A 12112-nucleotide genomic window follows, 5' to 3' on the forward strand; every position below is an offset into this window, starting at 1 on the left:
TTTCTTGAGGAATTCGGTATTAGACACGAGTTGTCTAATACTACAACCCCTTAATAAAATAGACTGGTTGAGAGAAGAAACCGAACCCTCAAGGAAGCTGCAAGATCCATGATAGTCGATTCGGGTGCTGCTCAAAAGTTTTGGGCAGAGGCTATCAACACTACATGTTACACTCAAAATAGGTCTATAATTAATAAACGTCTTAACAAAACACCTTTTGAAGTATATCATGACAAAGTTTCTAATATCCGGTATTTTAGGATCTTTGGCTGTAAGTGTTACATCCATAACAATGACAAAAATTATTTGAATGCTTTTGACGCTAAATCCGATGTTGGTATCATGTTAGGATATTCTGAAGTTAGTAAAGCATATAGGGTGTACAATAATAGAACTCTTACTGTTGAAGAATCATTACACGTTATTTTTGATGAATCTGTTGAAAGTAATACTACTTCATCCATTGATCTACACAACATATTGGAAAATTTAAATATTCAATATGATGGTGAAGATAAGATTCAAGTCTACAAAAGATTTGTTAATGACCAAACGGTTAACGCTGAGACTCAGCAGGATCAAGCTGCTTTACAGCAAGAAGTTGACACCTCAAAAATTGTTGAGGAAATCGGTTGGCCTGACACTGTTCAGCCTACGGGTCTGTTTAACCTTGATCAAATAACCGGTCATATAGAAGACATCTTTGGACCGATTCTTAAATAGAACAAAGATCATCCTCATGAACTTATTATAGGTAACCCCTCCTTACCCATTCGAACTAGGCATCAACTGTTAAAAGAATATATGAAAATTCAGCATTCATATCACAGATTGAACCGAAAAAAGAGGATGAGGCATTGTTGGATCCCGATTGGATTTTAGCAATGCAAGAAGAATTGAACCAGTTTAAGAGGAATAAAGTCTGGCACCTAGTCCCAAGACCGAAAAATTAATCAGTCATTGGAACAAGATGGTGTTTAGAAATAAACTCAATGAGAATGGTTTGGTTACGGGGAACAAGGCTAGACTAGTGACCCAAGGATACAAACAGGAAGAAGGCATTGATTTTGAAGAATCATTTACTCCTATTGCTAGACTATAGGACATTGGAATCTTTCTTGCATTTACTGCTTTCAAAAATTTTAAAGTGTTTCAAATGGATGTTAAAAGTGTTTTTCTCAATGGTGAATTAAGTGAAGAAGTATATGTTGAGCAGCCGCCCGGTTTCAAAAATCCTGATTTAATTAGTCATGTGTATAGACTAGATAAAGAACTCTATGGTTTAAAACAAGCTCCTAGAGCATGGTATGATACACTGACAAAGTTTTTGTTCAATCATTATTTCACCATAGGATCGGCAGATAAGACCCTATTCAAATTTGAGAAAAATGAACACATTTTACTTGTTCAGATCTATGTGGATAACATCATTTTCGATTCAACAAATCCAAAATTATGTGATAAATTTTCTTAAATGATGACTGACAAGTTCAAAATGAGCATGATGGGAGAATTAGTTTCTTCTTAGGTCTTCAGGTTCGGCGGATCGAAGGATGAACGTTCATAAATCCCCTTCCAAGTAAACAAAAGAGCTATTAAAGAAATTTGGGATGGAAAGTTGTTCTGCTGCCTCTACTTAATGAGATCCTCAATAAAATTAGACAATGATGAAGACGGTCAGACTGTTGATATTACAGCTTACCGTGGAATAATCGGCTCACTCCTATACCTAACAACAAGTCGACCAGACATTCTATTTGTAGTCGGAGTTTGAGGGAGATTCCAAGCCAATCCGAAACAATCTCATTATATTGCTTCTAAACGAATATTGAAATATCTTAAAGAAACTCAAGATGTGGGACTGTAGTATCTAAAAGATTCCAGTTTCAATTTAACAAGTTACTCTTATGAAGATTATGTAGGATGTAAGATAGACCGAAACAGTACCAGCGGAACATGCCAGTTCCTAAGTGATTGGCTTGTCTCCTGGTATAGCAAGAAACATACATCAGTTGCAACCTCAATTGCAGAGTCGGAGTATCTTGTGGCTGGAAGTTGTTGTGCTCAATTCCTCTAGATTCAATAGCATGTAAGGGATTTCGGTATTATAGCTGAGAAATCACCGATCTTCTTTGACAACACAAGTACTATTGCTATCACATATAATATGGTATTGCATTCAAGAACAAAGTACATTGATATAAGACACCACTTCATTAGAGAACACGTGCAGTAGAAACATATCCGGCTAGAATATGTTTCCACCGAGCAACAAGTGGCCGACATTTTCACTAAGCCACTACAGGAAGCTAAGTTTTATTACTTCAGAACTATTTTGGGTCTTTCTGATAGTAGTCAAGTTATTCCTTAGAATACCGGCACGCATTTAGGGATAAATCCACTCACAAAGACTACTAACCTTTGCATTCATAAAAATTGGGCATGGTCTTAGGGAGAATCCTTCGCTTCTCAAACATAACATATTTTCGACATTGCATTTAAAACTGGTCGACTTCTTCAAATTTAAGTATTTTCCGAAAACGAATCGAATGCGTATTTTTATATCGTATGTGCATAAGTCTATAAGGAACAAGGCATCAGACAGAAAAAACTAGATGGTTGGTCCATCATGAAATCGGTAAATCATTCTACCGGAAAGAAATGTGCAAAACCAACCTACTTAAATAAATTGGTAAAACCGATCAGTTGTTTCTGAATGAATAACTACCGCCCAACAAAATTTCCGGCTATATGCGGAAGCGGTTTTTCTTCGGAAATAAATAATCGATCTCACTAAAACCGATATTATGGACAGTCGATCGGTTCACTACATAGAAATTTTGGTAGTCTCATTTCTCTTTCAAAATGGAACAGCTGGTCAATGTTTAATTAGTATTTGTCTAAACATTTTCCTTATGAAAAGCAAAAAGTCATTTCTCAAACAACGTGAAGACCTATGTCTATCATTGTTTAAAGAGGGGGACTGACATTTCACTAAAATATCATATTCTTGGAAATGAAACAGATACTTAACTTCTTTGACTATCCTAAATCTTACTCTTATTTACTTAAACGTTTCCCAAGACACCTCAATGGGACAAACCCTTATCTTTTCTATATAATACCGACAATGTTAGAACCAAACCACTAAGAATACTTTCATTTCAAACAAAAGATGTATCCCACTGTCTCAAACAATACTCTTCTGGTGGACTTCGAATCTGCTCTAGTGATCCGTGAGGATCTTATCCTTATCACTCTTCGAGGTCAGAAGTTTATCTTCAGTCAGATAGATCTAGCACGAAACTGCGAGCTTCCCACTGAAGGGTTCTCTGACCTCTCCTTCTCTAATGAAATCATAAATGAAATGCGTCATCATTTTTTCAAACTCTCTAAGTCCGGTAAAAACTTATGGAGCAAAAGAATTCCCTTCAGACTGAATTTCAAATATTGAGTGAAATCCTCGGCAAAAATGTCCTTGGGAAGTAGTCCACTCAATATTATTCCAAGAGAACCTTCTAATTGATGGTTTCCATCATTGAAGGAACTCCGGTAAACTGGTCGAGGATCATCTTTGACATTCTGAAGAAGATGATCTCTTCGGAAAAATTGATGACCGAATACGCTCCCCAGCTATGCGGTCTATTCTTTGATATCGACATCTTCCTTGGTCAAGGGGCTACTCTTCTTCCAACCCAACTCCTCATAAGGGAACACCTACATGCGTATATCGACTGGGTGGAGAAAGCTAGAGTAAAAAAAGATTCAACTTCTAGATCCTCAAACTAGTAGGTTTAGGATCAATTTTTTTTTTATTTTTTTTTATTTTTTTTTAAAACAAACGATCATTTTGCATCATGTATCGGTTATGTAATGTTCTAATCTTCGTAATGAAATATCGGATTTAGTAAAACTTCGGTTTTTAAAATAATCAACTTCATAAATTTCAAAGTATCACATAAATCGGGCACACTCTCAGGGAGAAGAAGCCGCTTCTCACATCGGTCATCTCAAATTTCGGTTCAATTTAAAAAGAGTTAATAAATGAATAACTTGGCGTTTCGAATCTAGTCAATTAGTTTTGACTAGTCAGTTACGCTTGATCGGTGAGTTACATCAACTTTATCTTGATATTCTCTGCAAAAGTTAAGCACATTTCAAATGCTTAAAAGCACCCTTTCGGGAAATGTAAAAAGGCATATCATAACGGATAGTTGTATTCATTCAATGTGATCTTAAATGCTCTTCAACCAGATCCCTATATAATAAGTAACTCATCCAAGAGCAAACCATAAAAAACTCAAATCTTATCTCTATCTCAATATTTGAAGTTCTTTTTCTTAGTAATCCACTTCACAAAAATGAGTCTATCATCCACTCGCACATCCTTCATCGTCGACTTCGATTCTGTCCTAACCAGTTTTTACAATGAAGCTAGGGAGCTTGTTTTTAAAAATCTTGAAAGCTCATGTTTGCACAAATTTCTTGAAGGATCCAGAGTGATTCTTAAATAAGAGATTATAGAGTTCTTCTCTAATGTTGAAAACATAAACGACTCAATCGTGACTCGGGTGAAAGGTGAATCCATCACGATTAACATAGAACTATTCTCTTAGTTCTTCGAGTTGCACTTTGAAGGTTTTACCGATTTCCCTCCATCATCAAATAATTTCAATCAAGAGATGGTTTTCTTCTTCTCTAACTCAATGACTCCGGTCGAAACTCACGGGGTCAAGTCCAGGCTAGTCTGTCACATCCAAATTCTTAACGACATAGTTGGCAGTTTCATTCTGGCTAAGGAATCGACTCACTTCTACACTAGGAAAATTTTCGACATGTTGACCGCTATAAGTTGTGGACATTCAATCAACTGGTCTTCGATCGTTTTTGATAACCTGAAACACATGATTTCTCATGGGAGGATCGATTATGCTCCCCAAATCAACAACTTCCTTCGTTCTCTCAATCTCAATTTTGGACTGGGACACCCTATAAGCCAATCCAACATTCTGAACAAGGAAAAGGTGGAAAGGTGGATGAATATGGTAGATGCTGGGAATTAAATTCTCTTTTCTATGTACTAATCATCGGTGATGAAAAACCGGTTATTTTGTTCCACAATCGGTTCTTGCATCTTTATATGTTTGCAATAATATTATTATAACTTAGTCGTATTTATTAAATTTCTCTTCATACCTAATTTAATTCGGCTTTATTAAAAACTGTCACATTAATCATCACACACATTAATTATCGACTTTATTTATTTTTACCACCAAGTTTTACCTCGAAATGCAATTTTTACCGCCAAATCTATTTTTGAGGGAAAACTCTTGAAAATAGTGCCTTTTTAGAAACGTGGGACCATGCGGTTACTTGTGACAATTCGGTGATCTAACTGTCACATCTACCCTATATAAATGCACACTTGTAGAAATCTAAAATCACAAACCATCATTCCTTCCAAATATAATCTGATTGCACTCTCTCTAAAAGTTCTTTTCATCTTCAAACTATCATCATGGGAAGAGATAACGCATTATTTACTCACATTGTCCAGGTTGATTTCGACTGCATCAAGAATGCTGGTTTAATCGAAATACAGAGCATTATGGAAGCTATCAAGGAATCTGGTCTGCAACATTTTCTCGATGGGCCGATGATATACTATCAAGAGGCGGTTCGGGAGTTCTTCAACACTTCCATAATAAAGAAGAAGGTTATTCATGTAGAGGTAAACAGGTTGAAATTCTCTATCTCTGAAAAGGTGTTTGCCGATGCTCTACAACTTCCAACAGAGTGGAGAGACTTTTCCACTGACCTCTCAGAAACTACAACTCTCAACCTTCAAATGATTCTCTCGAATATCGGTGAGCCGGTGCAGTTCACTGGAAAGAAGAACTCTATGGGTTTCGAATATCGGATTTTATGTGATATCGTTTCAAAGGCGCTTCAAGCAAGAGTAGGTCATTTTGACAGTATTATTCGGTCGAAATTCGATATGATGGGCGGTATTCTATAATGTGACCGAATCAACCGGGGAAGCGTGTTATTCGTTATTGTGTGTGAGATGGTATCTCCTAAGTCCAACTGGTGTTTGGGCTATGCTATGTAGATCGACAAGATTCTAGGCCATCTAAATATTCCCACCAATCCATGTATTCTTCTTTCAAGCAGCAAAATTTTAAACTCTAGCAATATTGAAAAATGTTGTGCTAGAGCTAGCAAGGTCAAAGAACCCAAGGGGAAACAACCCAAGGGTAAAGAACCCAAGGATAAAGAACCGGTGCCCGAGGTACCTATGATAACACCGGTTATTGAAGAAACCAATAGTGAAGAAACTAAATTCGGCCCCAATCTTCACTCTCCAGAAAAACGCGTGGCATCGCTGATCAACCTACAGGCTCATGTCGAGTCTACTATCAGCGTTGTAAGTCAATCTAAAAAAAGGAGACTACCCTTCCTGAACAAACCGATTCTCCTAAGGTAAATATACCAAATCCATCTCTTATTTCTGCTCTCAAGGATACCTCATTACTATTGGTTGCGCTTGCGGTTTTAGAAGCTCAACCGATAGTATCTGATATTATAAACAATGTTGTGATTGGAGTCAATCGGATGGCTAAAACCGATTTGACAAATGATGATGGTGAGACCGGTCAAATTCATGAAACCGACCGGACTGATCTTGTGAATGATGAAGATCGGTTGACCGACAATGATCAAGAAAATGCCAAGACTAGGGAGCCAACTAAATTTGACACCGGTCATCCGGAGTTAATGTTCTTCTTCAATCTAATGAAGAAGATCAGGAAAAGGTCCAGACCGAAACTGGTGCCATTCCAAGTCCTCGTGAGGAGGAAATCAATGCAATTATTCAAGATTCTGACGAATCACGGGATCTCAACAGAGAGGAAAACAAGTAAAGATTATTGTGACCGACATTCTCAAAGATGTTGATGTAAAGGCATTGGAGACCTCCAACATATTCTATGCATGGGTGAATGCAAGAATGGAAATAAGTTTTAAAGATGTTCATCTTGTAGTGTCGGAGGAAGAGAAATGGTCAGCTTATTGTCTCTAGAAGAGGTGACTCTCGGTTTAGCAAGAACTACCTCTATTCATGAAGCTATAACAAGATATCACATTTCTGAAGCAAATGTTAAGGGGAGAGCATTGATGACGATTATTGCAAAGAGGGAAGAGGATATTCTCTCAAATGGTATTACCACAGGAGTAGATGTAATTGTGCTCACAACACTCAAAACCGTTATGACAGATCTTATGACGACTGTATACAAGGATGAGGAAAAACCGGTTGAAGAAGAGCATATCCACCGACATGAAAGACAACAAGATGAGAAGTCCTGCTTTGAAATCGATCAATCTTCCAAACCGACTTGGACCCCATCGGTAGAGAAAGAGATATTGGACGGAATCGAAACCAATGAAAAACGTCAAGTTGAGTCAGAAGAAAAGCACTTTTCCAGTCAACCGAACTCTCCCATCAAAATGTCAAAAAAAGAAGAAGAGAATGACAAGGAAAATCCAACCCATTTCTCGCTGTAACGGCCAAATCTCCCTCGGGTTAGTCTTCTGACCGAAATAAATCAAGAGAAAATAGTGTTGATAGACTGGATGGAACAGTGATATCTCTTCATGCGAACTCTTATGGGGCGCCTCCTGTGCACACCACTCTATCGGTTCACCGTTACCCTTTTCTGAAGAACTTCTAAGAGTGCTCATTAAGCAATTGATCCAAAAATCTATGGCCCCATGGCAGGCATCCATGGAGTCTCAAGTGACCGAAGTTCTCAAAGAACGTGCATCATCATCATCTCAATCCCACGATATTAAATTGGTGCAAGTACAGAAAGAAGTCAGCTGGATACAACCGATAGTCTCTCATACTCTAACTTCGGTTTAGCTTATGTCACTACTGCTCCTTGAGCTGGTAAAGAATCAAGGTGTTGCCGACGCTGAAAAACTAAGGGTGCGTGAAGAGGTTGCACAGCGGTTCCAAGAATAAAAAGATGATAAGGCTAAGACAGTTGAGCTAGCCAATGAGAAAGCGGCACGACAGATTCAGGAGGAAATTAATAAGGAAAAAGATTATTCTCCTCCGATTGCCAAGAAAACTAGAGCGGCTAAAAAGAAAAGAACTCAATAGTCTGAAGTAGTGAATGTGGGACCGAAAACAGCAACACTAGAGAACACTACTTTAGGCATTGATCGACCGAACTGTGAAGAAGATGAAGAGGATGATCAACCCTTAACTTGCAGACCAAGAACACTATCTCAGCCCATCCCGGCAGTACCGCTTAGAGTCGTTCCCCATAGTGCCTGGTCAAACTGGAGAATCCATAGAGGTAGTGGAAGCTTTGCTGATAATATCATTCAAAATGAAAGAAATCCTGAGTTCGATGTTCTTGTACAATCGGCAAGGAGTTCTGAGCACAACATTCCTAGACAACCAGCCGTCGGTTTCATGCGCGGTTTCTTTATCGAAATACTAAACAAACCAAATGAAGGGAGACACTAATTCCTACCTATATGCTTATCTTTATGTTACAATGTTTCTCTTACAATTATTATTTTGGGAATTTATGACTATTTTGGGAACTTAAAGATCCGGTTTTATTTTCGAAATGCTGATTTTGATGATTTTTAATTAAAAATATCAAAAGGGAGAAATTGCTAAAAATATTAACATACAATTTTTTTCTCAAAATTTTTAATCAAATCTCAAATAAAATCAAATTTAAGCGACCAACTATTACAAGTTTTGAATATTTAACTTAAATAATCAAAAAAGGATAAATTGTTAGATAAAATAGATAATTTATTATTAGGTAATTAACTATCTAAAGAACCTAACCAAATCCACCGTTTGTGCAGGAGATGCATGGATCAATCATATCCTCAAAACAACTTTATCACTCTAGTCCGGTCGACCGATATCACAGAAGCAGCGCAAACCGGGATTCTCTAATCAAACTATCTATTCGGCTATCTTTATAACGGAATCAATAGAGGATCGGCTCGACAATGAAAAACGGTTTTACCGTTGAGCTGTAGGATCGGTAAACCTATCATCTACACCTCGTAGAGAAATCGACTCTTATTCTTCCTTAGTGTGACCGGTCGATCGATATTCAAAAGACGGCGCAACCGGTAATCTGTTCGGTAAAATACTTGAAACAATCTTAAGCTACTATACAAGACATAAACTGACCGGCAGATCAAAGATGTAGAACCAGTCCTATGCTAAGACAGATTTAAACTGAGAACGGCTGGAAGTTTCCATTTTGGTGCAATCAGAATACTTTGGGAATATGTAGAAGGAAGCTTTAAATATATAGACTGTATTATTGTCATTTTGATACAAGTCTGATGATAGATTTTTGGAAGTAAAACACTGCCAAAACTGATTAGATATCTATTTTGGTATAAGTCCAACAATAGTCCACGAGGAGCAGATAATTGTCAAACCGCTCCAGATGATCAAATCAATAGAAGACAAAATGCATGCTGACCTGTCCCTTGGAAAGAAGTAAATGCATTAAATTCCCTGCAGTTCTATATTGACCAACCAAACAGAATCAATGATCAAAGGATTACCATACAAATATCCGTTGAAGGTGTGAAATATGACCGTTGTCATATTTCACTATTTAAAGGAGCTTGAAGAACAGCAGCACATATATATGAATATAGACATACAGACACATATATACAACACAGTAAGAGAATAGAATCTAACAAGCTTCATACTTACTGTCAAAAGCATTGTAAGAGTTTGTTGAGTGTATTACAAGTTCATTTATTCTGTGTGAGTAGTGAGCGTTGTTAGTCGATAACGAGCAGTAAATAAGCCTCGGTTATTCGACGTATTGTAAAGTGTGTTGAATATTCTAAGTGAATATCCTTCTCAAAGTTTGAGAAGAAGGGGTGACGTATGAGATTTATCTCCGAACATTCATAAATCTTGAGTTCTGTTCATCTTCTACTTCATTCCTCCTTATTGTTTTCCAAAACCGTGTGTGTATTGCTTCAAGTTGAAACGAACTATTTCACACTTGAACTCGGTTCAAGAGTTTGTGACAACTTGTGTAGTATTGAGACCGATATTAACCTCTAACAGTGTTAGTATTAACCGGCGTTTTGTGTAAGTGTTTGTCCTAGCGAGACCCTAGTCTCCTTCAACGATCCCAATCCTAACAACTTATAAGTTCAGTACTTTTTTATTTAAGAGATCAAGATTTTTTTAAGAATCTTACTAATACGTCGTTCACTCTAATGACTTCAGTAAGTTTTACGATATTCGGATGTTTCATTTTTGTAGTGACTACAAATATTAAGAGAACATTAGATTCAAACATCAATATAAATCAGAAGTAGGAAAAATCGGTGAATTACATACCTTAACTTCCCTCAAATAAAGACATTCTTCTTAGGAGTAATAATTTTTCATCATATTATTGATAGAAACCTACACAAACATACACAATGTAAATAAGAATAAAAATAAATTTATGCGTCTAAAGAGATTTATGTTTCAACACTAGAATTTCACACCAATTTTACTTATAGCTCATAAGACATTACAAAATGTTCAATCACCAAATACTTTTATTAAATTGTATATGTACACCGAAAATAAGCGTACTAAAAAATTGAAAGTGAACTAAGATCCGGAGAAAATAGATAAAACAATCTCACCTCTTCATTATTTAGCTCACGTAGAATATATGTTAAAAGAGCATATGTACCTCCACTTATAGAATGTTCTACAATATGTGAGAAACCATGAGAAGAAAAAAAAGCTTTAATATCCATAAAAAACAAGCCTAAAACTTTAGCATAACAAATTTTTAATGATGACTAAAAGAAAGTCATTGCCTGATTCTGCATCAACATTAGGCCCCATTTGGAAACACTTTTTTGTTATATGTTCTGTATTTGAATTAGATATATAAATGTTTGAAAATATAATTTATTTTTGTTTCCGTGTCAGATTCAGTTCCCAAATGGAGGCAAGGAAGAAAAGGATCATTATTCTTTGAAGGGTAAGGCAAAATAAATAAATAACAACTAATTTACTACCTTAAACTTATAGTTTTTTTTTTGGAAAAACTTTAAACTTATAGTTGGGATATTCGTAAAGTGCTTTGATAGGAAGAGGAATTGCAAGCTTTGTATTCTATCGTGCAGCTGCAACCATTCAACAATGTGCACACAACGGAGTTGACTCCTCCATGTACAACACTGTCATGGAATGGAAAAACTGCCCCCAGTTGCAGCAAAGGTTTCAGAATTAGCAACCTATAGAACATATGTAATAAGTCCAAAATAACATAGATTTGGAAGTAAGTCCAAATTAATAAAAAAAAATAGGGAAAGGATAAAAAACATTTAGAATTGACAAAAACTACTTACACCAGCTTTTGGTTCCTCAAGAACAACATTTTCCCTAGAATAGTTAGTCATCTCCAAAAATACAGCTTCTTTGAGAAATGCCAATAAAGCGTCAAAAATTCAAGAAACATTTAAGCTCTGAAATTATTTCATTTCTCATGCACGAGTCAGCCCATCCCATCATTAGCAACCTCATTTAGGGCAATGACAGATATAACAATGGATAATACAAACAGAACAAAATATAATTTCTTGTTTGGATCACATAACAACAACAATTCATTTTTTTAATTCTAAAGTTTGTATTAATGGAATTGCAACTGATGTTGGACTGAATGTTGACGACAGTTCAGTTGTTTCAGAGAGTGAAAAGAAAGAATGGATAGACTGGATGCTTAAGGAATATAAGATCCTGCCTAAGAGAGATATGTTTAAGGAGATCCTTAACTACACATGTAATGACGATGTAGCTCTTAATCGAATCGAGAAATCTCTTGACATTAAATCGAAACAGTAGAGAGAAACTCAAAAACTCGACAAAAGAGTCAAAGATGGATCTTAGCAGCAAGAGGGTTAAGATTAACATCAACATCAACTCTTACAACTTTTATTGACCTCTTTACTGTTGTTTTTTTCTTTGTATATTCATCTTGTCTTAACTTGTGACTAATTTGGTCACAACTTGGATTGTTTT

The sequence above is a fragment of the Impatiens glandulifera genome, chromosome 1 (assembly GCF_907164915.1).
Source record: "Impatiens glandulifera chromosome 1, dImpGla2.1, whole genome shotgun sequence".
NCBI lineage: Eukaryota > Viridiplantae > Streptophyta > Magnoliopsida > Ericales > Balsaminaceae > Impatiens > Impatiens glandulifera.